Source organism: Anopheles marshallii, chromosome 3 (assembly GCF_943734725.1).
Source record: "Anopheles marshallii chromosome 3, idAnoMarsDA_429_01, whole genome shotgun sequence".
NCBI classification, from domain to species: domain Eukaryota; kingdom Metazoa; phylum Arthropoda; class Insecta; order Diptera; family Culicidae; genus Anopheles; species Anopheles marshallii.
The window spans coordinates 9,072,626-9,087,121 of NC_071327.1; positions in this window are offsets into that span (position 1 = coordinate 9,072,626).

Sequence of the window (14,496 nt, forward strand, 5' to 3'; positions counted from 1 at the left end):
GATTAAAGATCATTCATTATAATCATGTGCTTTCGCGAGCGGATTTCGGACATAATATGGAGGCTTCAATCCATCCGCGAATGCGACGCCATCTTCGCCATTCGCTTTTCACCGTCGGTAATGGTTGCTAACGAGCGGAAATTAACACTTCCTGTCCGGTTCTCGGATTCGGTCGACCGGCGTTCGGGCCGACACCGACCGGCAGAAACCAGCACAGGAAGCGCTATATTTCCTCAATCAAACAATTCATCCGTGGAAAAGGCAGTATTTAAGCGTGGGGCTTCATATTAGTAAACAGGTCGCGTTCGAAGCGGTCCGAGCCACGATTAATAGAGGTGCAAATGGATCAAAGCGTAAGCAAACAAACGCGAAAAACCGTCCGGCCTCGTTCTTGCTTTAGCAAAACGAAAACAAAATAAACAAATAAAGCAAATGGCCGCATGTTGTAACAATTATTTTTAATTGACAGCACCCGGGGGAGGGGCAAAGGCTCAACCCACGGTTCGCGGACGGTTCGGGTCAGTCATTAAATGAAAATGCAAAAGAGGCAAAGCCCAAGGACGAAGTCAAAGGATCGCCTGCCCGGTAATCATCGGTAAAAGGCTCCGGCTGGTTGTTTTGCCACCGCGTTTGCATTGGAAAACGAAAGGCAGAAAGTGTGGGTCCGGGATGTGATTATTATTAATTTTTTCATCCACTCTATCCAGTCCTGGGCTCCGAATGGCACTGATCTTTGCGCTCGCGGTTCGCGGATGGATGGTTTAATTGGAGTGAAAGCTTACGGTTGGTTCGGTTTTTTTTCTCTTCTCTTCAACCAGAAAATCAAACAAGCCACCAAAATGAAGCAACCCAAACAAGCCCATCTAGACCCAACGCGCAATGCCGCTTGACCGAGGCGCTTAACGAGGGAGAAGAAGGTTAACGTGGTGATAAAGTTAATGGTAGTCAAAGGTACACGATTTAAATAAAAGCAGTACCATTAAAATGTAAACACACACGAGCATCGTTTATCATTTGCAAATAAATTGCCATAAAAGCGTTCACCATTGCGCACTTAAGCCAACAAAAAAAAAACAGAGCCAGTAAATTGCAAAGCTATAAAAATGGCGAAAAATTGCATAAATTGGTCACAGGCCAGCGGTGAAATGCAACAATTCGAAGTACAATATCACCCGGTGCAAATGCAAATGAATACGCCCGGCAAGGAATGGGCCGTTCGAAAATGGTGGTGCGCTGCAAAGAAATGGTGCCACTTGGCTCTACGGCATTCACCCTGGCGGTGGTCCTTTTGGCGATCCACGGTGGTACGTGATTATAATATAACTATAATGTCCTAATAGTGGCTGCACCATATTTGGTGACATTTTATGCGTGTTTGTGTGTGTGTGTGTGTGGTCATTGTTTGACCATTTTCCACTATGGTATGGTTCGAAAAAGGTCACGATAAACGATAGGAGGGAGCGTTTTGCTGAAGGAGGAAGCGAAATAAAGTCGGGAAAAATGGATTAAATGGAAATACGGCAGCACTAGGGGGGTTTTTGTCTAGAGCGAAGCATTCCGAGAAATGCAGAAACGAGGTAGCATAAAACATAAAACCCCAATACAAATCGCCCCGTATCCGTGTGCAGTACGAATCGATATGTTTGCCATCCGGTTGGTTATTTAAGTTTTCCAATTCCCCTTTGTTTTCGCCCCTTCCCGGGTTTACTTTTTCTTGCAGGCCACGTTTTTACTGCCCGAACATTCTTCGGTGCTCCTGAAGGAATGGAAATTGCTTATTATTTTTTAATACCAGGGATAAGCCTCTTGTACAAACGAATTCGATTCGAACGAACCCGCTGTTGCCCCGTGGAAGCGCTACACGTACCGATGACTTTGTCCACTTTGGTCGGTGGAAAACTCATATTGCTCGCTAGCATTTCGCTTGAAATTCGATTTGTTTTGTACCATTTTTGTACCGAGCGGGAACGAAATCGTTATTGGGACTTTCCGTTCTTTTTTGCTGTTGCGATTTTAATGTTTATTCTATCGAAAGCATGTTTAGCTTGTTTGTATGTTAACTTTTTGTCCCCCTTATGGTGCCACAGTCTTCGCTGACATCTTATTTAATTTGTGAAATATCAAAACCGATCGGGCTCGATAACGAGCACGAACAAATACGGACAGACGCAACACAAGCACCGGAAACGGGACGGGTCCGCAATTGATCGAGGAATAAATTAACGAACGATGCTGAGCCAATATTTTTCGTGCGCAATATTTTCACTTCCTGGATTTAATTATTACCCTTCCACGGTCCATTCCGGGCAATTCCCTTCTTTCTCGGGAAGCAAAGCTTTAGAGGTGGTGGGGTTTGACAAAACCGCCACTCCAGGCAAAACTTTTTTGGACGAAAAAATATCACGACAAAACCGACATACCACGCAACCTGGCCTTTTGTTTCGGGCTAGAAACAGCACAGTGGCAGATGAAAAAAAAGAATAATTGAAACACATTGAGTTAGAATGGGGAAAAAAAATGTTTCAGCTTAAAAAAAGGGATAATTATATCACTACCCGGAACGACCGAGTTGGCTGGGAACTGAAGCCTTCCAGCATTATCCAGTAAACGGTAGCCAATTCCGGGCTAGGGTTTTTTTTATCGTTCCCCTTTGTTCTCTGCTACGCTCTTATTTTCGCCGAGATTCGCGGGAATCATGATTTTACAGCGTTATTTCCTGCACCGAGCGATGGCGGTGTGGCCGCTTACGTCGTCCGCACCCTGTGATCGGTTGTTTATCCTTTTGCACGCTGCTTCAGATCAGATTCCAATGAAAACATCCCTTTTGCCGTACGCTTCCCTTGCTAGCACCAGCGAGTGCTAAAGCACCGGAAGCTCGGTGCCAGAAGCAAGAAAAATAAATAAACGGCCAACGTAAACAGACGCCAGTACCGGTCGCCGAGCGTGAAAGACGATTGAAGATTATTAGCTACAGGGCCACAGCCGACCGTTCGCCCGTCGTCTGCTGGCGTAGGTGTGTGTGTGCTCTCTCGGGAGACAACTGACGCTAAAGTCAAGAAGACGGTAAGGATCGCCTTCGGCGCGACCCTGAACCAATCGGTTGCGCAACGGTTCGGGTCGTACGGTGAGGATCGTTTATTGGCAAATGCTTCTGAATCGTGATAACACTCGAGGCGCGGTTTCGGAATACTAAATTGCGCCAAGTAAAGGAACAGTCCAAACCTTATGCTTGTGCGATGGTTTAGGTGCTAGGGTTTACACGTTACATCTAGTGGTCGACGGTATGCAAGACGATATGCAGGGGTTTTAGGCAAAGTATAAATGTAACATAATATTATAAATTACTATTTGACAGATATTTTGTAGAGATAGTATATTACACACTGCCATACAAAATTCTCGAACATAAAATTTCTTGTAAAGAGTTCTATGAAAGTTTTCATCTGCAATTCAAAGAATAACTTCGTTCCGAAGCAAAATTGCTTATTCAAACACAGTATTTGCCTAACCAAAAAGTATGAGTACTCAAACTTAATAAATAATTTATACTCAAAGTTTGAGTTTTTTCCTAAATTTTGTCGTCATTTACTCGCCATTTGAGGTAATTTATTTGCTGTATTTGCTTTTCTGAATATATATGTAAAAGTTCTATTGTACCAAATATTTAAATAATGTTTAAATAAACAATACGATTAACAACTTGTTTAAATTAAATTAAAATACTTTTCAATTCAACATTTATTTTCGTTAACACAACCTCAAACGTATTCCTAATTATGAAAACCCCTGTATTTCCTTCTAATAGGGAACACAAGTACAGAAAGGACCATTCATATGGTCGGGTAATTTTCCCTAAACAAACGCATTTCGCGCTTCCTTCCTCATCCCACCTCTCTCTTCCATCTCCACCTCGTTTAGCTAGGAGTTTTGCTTCCGTAAACAAACAAATCCTGGGGGGAATGAAACACAGTGCCAAAACACCCCATTCCCAAGCACCAAATAAGGGTAAGACGTGAATGTTATATATATATCGCAACAATACGGTCCAAAAAACGGTACGGCCATCTCGGTATCCCGAAACGATGTCTTCAGACACAGGCACGGGAAAGTGGCAGTGGAATAAATTTTCCCTCAAAAAACCATCGGCACAGCGCGGGCATGAAGGGATTCGTTTTAATTAATCGAAATTGAAAACAAACCAATCTCTCTGCTGTAAATGAGCAAGGCAAAGGAAGGCACGGAGGTAGGAAATTAAGGACATAACGTGGCCGTGCCTTCCGCCCCGCTTCCAATCACACGGGCACAATCGGTCCAATGGAGTGTAAAAGGCATTTATCGGGTGTGGGAACTTAAATTGAGTGTAGAAAATAAAAACGACTCACTCCACTCGATCGGTCCCATGAGGGTGGAGCAGGTCGCCAGGTGAAGTCAATTACCCTGGGACGGATTTCCTTCCCGCACCAGTTACGAGTGTGATATTACACCGTCGGATGGTATTTGTATGGGAATTTATTCTTTTCAATTTCGTATGATTCACATACACACACACACGTAGTAGCACTTTTCGCAACTTAATTGAACATGCCTGACAAAACAACGGTAGAAAGATGCTGAAAAGCAAAACCTATCGCGTTAAGTTTCTTTCGCGTGCTTTTCGCGTGTGCGCGCGCTCTTCGTTAAGAAGATTTATTCTTGGCGAACTACAGACCGTACCGTGTACAGCCACCGTCAACCGAAACCCCTGAAAAAAGCCTGATGGGCATTTTAAACAGGGGCAACAAATCGTGAAATGAATCATCAAATAGAGTGCGCACACCGGGCACTCTTGCGCGCCGTCGACGTGGTCCGTGTCTTTGCCGGTTTTGGCTGTGCGGTGAAATTGTTTTACTTTTCCATTTTCCAATTCGGTCGGTTCTTGCGAAGCGTGAGACGACCCAAAAACCGTCCGCCCGGCCCAGGGTCGGAGTCAAATCTCTGGGCGATCCTTTCGGCTTTGTTTGGCTTTGTTTCAGGTTTGGTTCACAAAATTGCGTTAACTTGTACGGCGAGCCACTCCTCCACGGATTCTACAAAGCACCCAGAACGGAACACCCTCCCCGAATGTTGTTTTGCCCAGTTTGTTTTTCCCATTGTCTTAGCGTTGTGTCAGTTGGTATTTCGGGGATTTTTTGTGCCAATGCTCGTGCTTTTGTTCTTCAAATCAATCTGTCCATTAGGAACGGAATTCGTCTATCATCGTTTTCAGCTCCATCATTACGCCGGACGTTGGGTGCGATTGGGAAAACGAGACTGAGATTCTTAACGACACACAACTCAAGCCGACGATAAGGCACGAGATCCCTTCCCGGACACTGGAATGTGGGCAAACTCGCTCCACTGAAACAAAGGCAAGAAATCAATTTTCATCAATCCGACACCGACTCCGAGCTGGATACTTCCTCCCAAGATGACCTCAAACCACTCCAATCCAAAATACCAAAATTGACATTCCTCTTTTTAATCTCTCTGCCCGGGCGCGCAATCTGTGGCGACACGTGGGCGAAGTCCTTCGTTCGGCTAGCCGGCCGAGTGATTAAATTACATCAAGCTTCCAGGGAAAAATGGAAAACTTTAATCTTCCGCCAAGCGACTACTCTACCTAAGAGTCTAAGAGCTCTTCCGAGTTGCCACTGCCCTTTACTCGGGTGGGTGTCTGGCACGGCCTTGGGTGACCAGATCGAATGACGGTGGTGCTCACTCCCTTCACTGAACGGAAGGGGAGGATTTGTAGTGTTTTTAGACATTCTCAACCTTTCTTAAGGCAATTCTTCTAAAGACCTTTAAAGGTGGGCTACTACGTGCTGGCTGTTGGCTTAAAGCGTGCATTTCTACGAACTCGTATTTGTGTGCCCGAGGTTACAAAGGGTAGAATCTGGTGATCAAGCGACAGATTAGAGAAATACTGTTTTGGGAAGAAAACTTCACAGTGCTAGTGAAGGTGATGTAATCGAGTTGCAAGAGCATGACCGTCTTGAGCTTGAGCTTGAATATTTTCATTACCAAAAGATGGTGTAGCTGTGTCATGATTTTTAGAAAATTTTTTATTCTAAGGTTAAATAAGTTTAGTACATAATCGGAAAGTGTTGTTAAATCTGCTGAAATTATTTGATTTGTTCTTGTGACACCTATTTTTATACATATGTTATATTTATGATTTACAAGAACTTATATTAAATTGAAGGATTTATATAAAGTAATATTTTTTCTGGGTACTGTAACTACATATGTAATATATTTTTAAAGCTCCGTTAAAAACGGCCAAGCCAACGTTTTGAAATAATAAAACCTACAATTATTACAAATTATTTATTAAAATAACTTCAATAGTTACGTAAACTGTACGTCAGCTGTATCAGACTGTATCGACAAACAAACCATCGTTGGGTGGCTGGTACAGGTGTGCCGAATGAAGTTCGTCCCTTTTCCAGCAATTTTCCACGCCCGGGTTTTCCGCACCGCTTTCCATTGCGGGGAATGCCGGTCCACGGACATCAAATAACAATAAAAAAATAATAATAAATAAAAAAAGAATAAGCAAAAAAAAAGAAAAAGAATAAAAAAGAATAAAGAATAAAACATCAATTAACTAGCTTCTGAGCTGGAAGCCAAACTAACATGTCTCTTTTTTGTCCCAACCCCAAGTGTGACGTACGTTCGCACGCAGATAATCTTTGCCAAGGTCAATAAAACCATCAACTAGCGTTTTCTACCCCCCGAGCGATACGGATCCACTGCCCACATCGTTTGCTTCTCACCGATCGTCCCAAATGTTGGCAAACTAGTTCCAGCGGAGTCTGTGCGGTGTGTTTACTCTATTTCATCCACCCATCCGGTACGGTGGTTAATAAAATATGTACCAAAGCCATTTCGGGAAACGCTAAACGATAATTGGTAATGATCTCGTTTCTTGTCTCGCTCTAAATTTTCCGCAGTGCCATAAGGGCACCGGGTGGGAATGAAAAGTACGCATCGAGCAAGGAAGGTTAGGGAGCGATCAGGACGGTGAACGGAAGAGTCAAACATAATCCAAACATACGACGTGTACGTGGTCGAACCGGGCGACAGAATTGGCGCAACTTGCCGTCATTTGGTGGAAATTATATTTAACTTTTCCCGCTACTCCCGTACTACCGCTTTCACTCTCCATGGAAATTTTGTCCCTCGTGGGGGTGGGGGGATGAAGAAGGCACCGCGGGTTTTCAATGAAGTATCAAATAAATATCGCCAATCGACGTCTGCTCTAGTGGAATGTCAACCAGGAACACCAACCGAGCGAAAGAAGTCGCAGGAAAAGCGGATAAATTACATTCAATATAACCACACACACTCTTGTCGGTTTTTGTAAAGGAAAAATTTTCCTTTTTGCGTGCGTCACTCGTCCCAGTATCACCAACCCTATTCTTCCAGATTTCAACGTTTCTTCTTTCTTTTACTCCACCGTCTGCTCACTAACAGCCCTATCAATTGGAACAGGAAATAAAATGAATGCCCTGCTCCCGCTGCCAATAGCTGATGGCATTTGGTTTCTATTGGTTGTTATCATCATTATTTAACAGGTGAAAACACCGCGCTGTACCGGCTTTCAAACATCGAAAATAACCATAAAAAAAGGAAACCAAAACAATTCCGTCCGTGCTACGGGAAAGCCATTTCAGACGAGAGTGCGGCCATCGAAAGAAAATGTGATTATATTCTTTTTTCTTTTCATTAGCAATGATGATTGTTTGGCGCACACAGCTTCGCCCTAATAACAGCAGTAATACTACCGGTATTTTATCGCTACGCGGACTTTATGTGGAGTGCCGCCATAGATAAAAGGAGGACGGGAAGTAAAGAAAAATTGTGGAGAACAAAAGAAAACCAATCGTCACCCACGGGCCTCCCTTTGGCCAATTTGCTGGTGCAGAAAATATTGCTCCCGTTGGCGGGTTTTCTCCAGGATTCTACTCCACTGTTCAACAGACGAAAGTGTCACTCAAATCAGTGCCTCAGGGATATCACGTGAGTGTGATGTTCGCTTATCGCTAGAGAACATGAACATAATATAATAAAAATGCCGTATACTCTTCTTTATCGGCCACAGCAACCTCAAGAGATCTAGGCTTGCCATTTCTGATTTTCGTTAACTTTATTTACCCGACTTTATTTAGCCGTGGTAGTCCGGTCCGGATGGGATTTTGGACCGGTCCGGTCGTGTGAAGACCGGCGCCACTACCAAGACAAAACTGAGCCATCCTTCGTGTCTCCAAAAAATATGTTTCTTCAAAATTTAAAGTTTTTTTAGTTTAGGTAATGAGATAAACGGAGATGTTTGGATATTCGGCAATTTCAGTCAACTTTTTCCCTAATAACTTCATCACACATTAGATATCTCAATCCGATGGTAGCTGTTGATATACAAATTCATTCAAAATTACTTAATTTTTTTAAAACCGAAAAGGACTGCTACAACAACCATGCGTTATTGAGGTAGAGGATTCTTCAAAGAGTTGAGTTGAGTTGAGAAGTATTAAGATATTGCCGAAAAAATTCCAACAGCTTTACATTTCTGTGAATTTGTGATAGAAGTCGTAGAGTTCACTTTTTGTACTTGTACTATTTAGGAAAAAACTTATACCAATTGCTTAGCTTTCCTCTTCTACCTTACCTATTCATTACTATGTTACATGTAGTTGCTTGACTCCACCTTTACCTCCACTATACGCGGAAGTGATTTTTGCTTCCCATTGCTGGTCCATTCCTGCATGAAATTTGTGCTGAATATTCACAGGAACTCCATTGAACCGCGAAATCGAGCCTCATGCTGGTAAGATTATCATGGGCAGGGCAGGAGGCACATGATCGACTTTTAGGCATCGGGTCAGGCAGTTGGTGTGGAACGCTCGTTTCAACACAACCCCTTGGAGTTTTGAACTTTTCACGTATAAAACCACGGCCAAAAACTGCCAAAAGCTTATCCCTACAGCCAAGACCACATGCCTAACGTAACCTCAACATGCCGCCTTATTTTGACAGCGCCAACGCCTTCACCTTTAGGTTTCAGTCCTAAACCACCACACCAACACCGCGGCAGAAACGAACCGGGTGATAATGACATTTTACCTTTTCGATCTATCTCCAATCCGCCACATCATGCCTCCGAGCATCCGAAGACGCTAATAGGAATCAGCGACGTGGATGAGATGCAAGGGAACCATAATGGAAACAGGGTGCCGTCGGTAGAAGTTTCCGTGCCCCCCTCCAAAAAACCCGACGGCCATACTTTGACGGCGGTCAATATCAACTGCTATCCAAAGGAAGGTGGTAGCGGTGAACGAAGCCACGATGATGAAGCTAACAACGACGACTACGGGCGCTGCTGCCTAGGACCGGTCGATGGTGTTGAATCAGGTTAGGGTGGGCATGTGGTATGAGAAATCGAAAATTTGTCCGCCAAATACACCGTGTACGGATGGTCGTCGTCGTCTTTTTTTTAAAGAGACTTTGAACGGGAAAGGTAGGGAAAATGGGAACCCCCTGCTGGTTGCACGAACTCCGAGCACACAAAGGAAAAGTTTCAATCAAATTTCTAACGATTTTTTTCTAATTCCGTTCTGCCATCGATGTTTGCTATGTCTGAGATGTAGATGGTGCGCCGCATTCGGATAAGGGTGGAGGGTTTTGCATTTCTCTCCCGTTCTCTTCCCTCCTCCGTCCTCTTAACGTTCCTTGTCCAGCGATCGCTTCTATTCGGCGAAACATTGAACTTGCGGAAAAATCCGGTTCCCTTCCTGTGTTACCACCGATACACGAATCTATCCGGGAACATATTCCCAGGTTCACACGTCAGCCCGAAAACGAAGTGGAAATTGTTACTTTATTTTCATGGCATGGAGGAGCAAACGGGGGAAAAACACCCGCAACAAAGGTTTTCCAACCTTCGCAGCCAGCCAGTCGGTGGATGGGTGGCAACCGGGGCGGGCAACAGTAACAGGTTCGGGTCTCCCGACTAACGCCTTGCCCGTGGTACAACATTTGGCAGCAATATCAAAGGCAAACAATAAAACAATTCGAATTTCCTCTCATTCAATGCCACCTCTCGCTCTCTCGCGTTACGGCACCGTACATGGGGGCTGACTTTCATTTCTGTGTCTCGTGCCGGTGTTTTGGGGAAAATGTGAAAAATAAAAGTCAATGTGTACAACGTTTCTTTCTCGGTCCCAAAAACGAAAATAGTCTCCGCACACGACACTGGAACGCAATGGCAACAGCTGCTGCTATGGAATATGGTGTTAGCGATAACAGGGTACCGACGAAAAAAAAATATTACTGATAAACGAAAAACGAGCTTTCCGGTTGGGTTAGAGAGTGAGAAATTCCACGACCTTCCACTGGGCAGGGATAAAGAAATACGCAAAGATTGTCCTTAAAATAAGCGCTGTGCAACAACAAACACCAAACAGAGCGAGTCGGCACTCGCTGACCCACAAAAGGTGGATGGAAAAATGGAAAAAAAGGGATAAATAACAATGGCGTGGATTGTATGTGGATCGATGATTTGTCACGTCACCGTTATATCTTCAACAGCCACACCGTGCTGTTTGTTGTTCGGTTGGTTTAACAGTGCACATTCGCAACCTACAAAACTTTCGCCTGAAGGACGTCCGTCACTACAGATTAGTGTATTCGCGTGTGCTCACCGACCTCTGATCCTTTTAGTCAAAGTTGTTCCTCCAATCTTTCTTCTCGAACCACACTCACACGGCTGAACGATCGCCAAAAGGATTTGAAAAATCAAAAATTCCACTGGCCGAGAGAAAGCTTTTTCCATTTTTTTTCCCTCTTCCGATTGTGTTCTTGTTGGTCGAGCGGGAGGGTCGATTTGGAATAAAAATAAAAAAAAAGGAGGGGAAACTTCTTCGCACCGTGGTGCGATCGAGACGAAACGTTCCTCGAATTGCGGTCCCATCATCATCCAGTAGAGGTGTCGGCAAAGTTAGGTTAGAAAACCACCAACACTCCTCCGACGATTGCGTAAAACTTTTGTACCAGTGGGGGGCAAGCTTGGGCAAAAGCATGGCACTGGCCATCCCGGGGGTGTGCAGGTCTGTGGGGTACACGTCACTCGAAATTCGCGGTGAACCGTATCATGGGAAATATGGAAAAATGGAAGCAAAAGTTTCCCGGCGAAACCTCACACGATAGGCTTGTGTGTTTTTCGGGGTTGCGCTACCGGCCGGCCGGGCAGGAAACTGGCGCAAGACGGTGTTTCGGGTGACGGAAATTCCGAATTCCAAATTCCAAAATACCGAAATACATTTCAACCCAACGATTTGCGAACGGATGCTACGGAAAGCTACAAGCCAGCGAATGGGGGAAGTCCACCGAGTCCTTCTTCCCTGGGTGTTCTTTTTATATTTCTTCGCCTTTTTTGGGCTATGCTCGGGGCCCCCGGGCTGTGGTTTTCGGTGGCCACATTTCGTGCACAAACGATGAGACCACCCGCCGGCCATGGCCACATTTGAATGGCCACTCGGAAAAGACACAGCACAGACAGTGGCGACCCGGCGAGCAATGCGAAACCAAAGTCAGTGTGGAATTTTCACAATTTATCATCGCTCCCGTTCATCTAAATTCCTCACATTTCTGGCCCGGCGATGGCCGGCGGTCCAATCCTCCAAGGATGCATGCAAGTACTGGTCGTCGTGTGGCCGGCAGGGAAAACGGGAGCTTTTCTCCTGCTGCATAATGATTGCGCGACTGGTCACCGTGATTTATGTAATCGTTTGCGTTTGCCGGATTCCTCGCTAGTCTAATGATGGGATCTTGTCCCGTGCTTTGTGGACAGAAATTTTTCATCAAAAACCATTCCCGTTGGACCGTAACAGGGTGGGGGAGTGAAGAAAAAAAGCCGACGGACAGGGCGACGGGTGTAATCCGCCAAAGGGCACAAGTCCTTTTGGGACGTTTCGGTGGGTGGTTATTTTTTTATGCCATTTTCATATCGTAGCTCCCGCTCTCACTCCATTTCGCTCGCACTCATTTTAAGCTCGTGCAGTATATGTGAAAAAAAAAACGTACGCAGCCCAATCCGATAAAGTAGTCCAAAGCCCAACGGTGGGTAAAGCAAACGGGCGGAAGAAACTAAGGGATCAAATCAAGTGTTACCGCGGCATTAACGGTGCAGGTGGGTGATAGGAGGTAAGCCACAAAACTCGCGAAGAGGTACTCAAATGCAGACACTCTAGGGGAAAAAAACGGGAAACCTTGCGGATGGTGGTGGCGAGAGATTGGGAACCGAGTATGAGGAGTGGCTACAGAATAAGCAACATAAAATATAATCGCATCGGCGAAGTAGGGTGGAACAGGAAATTACAGTGATGAACGGTTTTCAGCGACACCAAACAAAATTTTACATACAAATAAACTTATTTGTGAATTTACAAATATAGGTTAATGGTTAAACCAATTAATTAATTCTACTTTAAATTTGTCGTTATTTGATTTAGTCGTTAAATAAAAAATTATATCTTCTTTACTATGTTAAAGTGTGAAGCTATCAATAATCAATGTCACAACGAGTTAAATCATTGATATCTTAACCGAACTTTGGTTAGTTTAGAGAAAAAAAAACTTTGAGAGAGAAAACTCTTTAGAGTTTTTCAATTTAAATAGTTTTTCATAAGTCTTCAACGTACGAAGACTCTTCATAGTAGCATCTACAGGTACTGAGCAAAAGTCGAACAAAATTCGCATTAAATAAATTGATATCTGGCGATTCGTTCCGTCAGTCATAGATTTTTTTTTAAATTATCCAAAGAAACACAAAAACGAGGAAATTTTCGGCTAGAAAACGATTTGTAACAAACGACTATCAACATAACCATGTTACAATCATGTTAACAACAAAAATCTGTCACCCACTGTATTGGTCCAGTGCGAAGGTGTGTTACATGGTTGGCCAATCACTTCATTCCATTACCATTTGCCATAAACGATCCAAATAGATGCCCGAAATCCGAACATTCCGGCATTCCAGCGGCACGGGCATGAAGATGACGACAATGGGATGGAATGTTGGTCGAATCCACTTGAGAGTCCTTCGCCGGCGACATCCTACGACAACGGCGACGACATTTGATGACGTTTGTTAAGGGAACGATATTACTTGAGCTGGCTGCAGCCCCGACCTGCGGCTGCTCCTGCTGATGCCTTCCCGTGTTTTGTCGTCCATTGTCTTCATTTCGTCGCTCGGTCGTCGCCGTTTTGACGTTATTTATGCGGGCGGTTCAGTTCAGCGGTGGTCAATGGTAACACCCGACAGGGAGGAAACGTGGAAGGCGCGGAGACGGTGTAGTGCCAAGTCAAGCATAAATGTAGCCGAACTGCCTGGGATGGCGAAACACTCATCACTCCCTCCGTTCGCTCATCATTTCGTGTTATTTGCATCGCAAATCAAATTCCGATTTCCATTTCGTCATTTTTGGCAGACGCAAGAGGAAAAGCGGGAATACCGGAGAAGGAAGAGGAGCAAAGAAAAAAAAAAAAGAATCCTGCAACAGCAAATTGTAATACTAAAGAACCACTTCTGACTGCTTGCCTCGCTCGGTGGTCTATCCACCTTAGGCATTTGCAATGATCCATCATCGAGCAACGGGCCGGAGTGAAGGGATCGTCGTAACTCCAAACGAACGGAACGGAATCCCATCAAGCGTGAGAAACAGACGAGAAACGGTGGAATTGTCAGCTCTCTGCGCCGGAAGGACGTATACCGTATTCTCCTCCATCAATATCACTTTACTGCACGAGGTGCGCTGCTGGTGCTGCTGCTGGGGTTTTATGCTTTGTATGCAAAACGCTATCAAATGAGTTGCTGAGTGGGTTTTTCCACCGACCTTCGATTGTATCCCGGTCGACGAAATGACCCACCAGGCAAGGACGGGAGAACGGAAACGCAATTCTGGGTGCTGGTAAAACGGAGGGTGCATTCCTGTAAATTTGATGACCGTGGAAATAGGAGCGCTTTGTGGCAGGGACAGTTTCCTCGAAGTAGAGGAAAACAACGAACCAACGAGCTCCGCATCAAAGTGTCCGCTTTAAGCTTAAATACAATTTCAACCACGAACACATTTCCCTTACCTTACTTGAGATGCTCACGGATGTAGTGGTAGCTTAACTTCGTCAAAAACGTCACACTGGGTCGTTGTGATTATCAAACACGAAACACAGAGCGAAGATAAACCAAAACACATCCCATCCTTCAAAGTCCTTTCCGTAGGATGACAACACTCGTTATCGGACGAATCCAGCACACTCACCAGCAGTTGTTTGGTTTCTGTTTGTGTCCCCGTTTGGGCCGACGTACTCTCGGCCTACTATTTCACAACAAGCTTTTAAAATCCATCAAACGTGCATCGCGAATCCTTCAGCCCATCCAGCCTACTACAAGTGGCGATAGCAACGGATACGCAGCGAAGA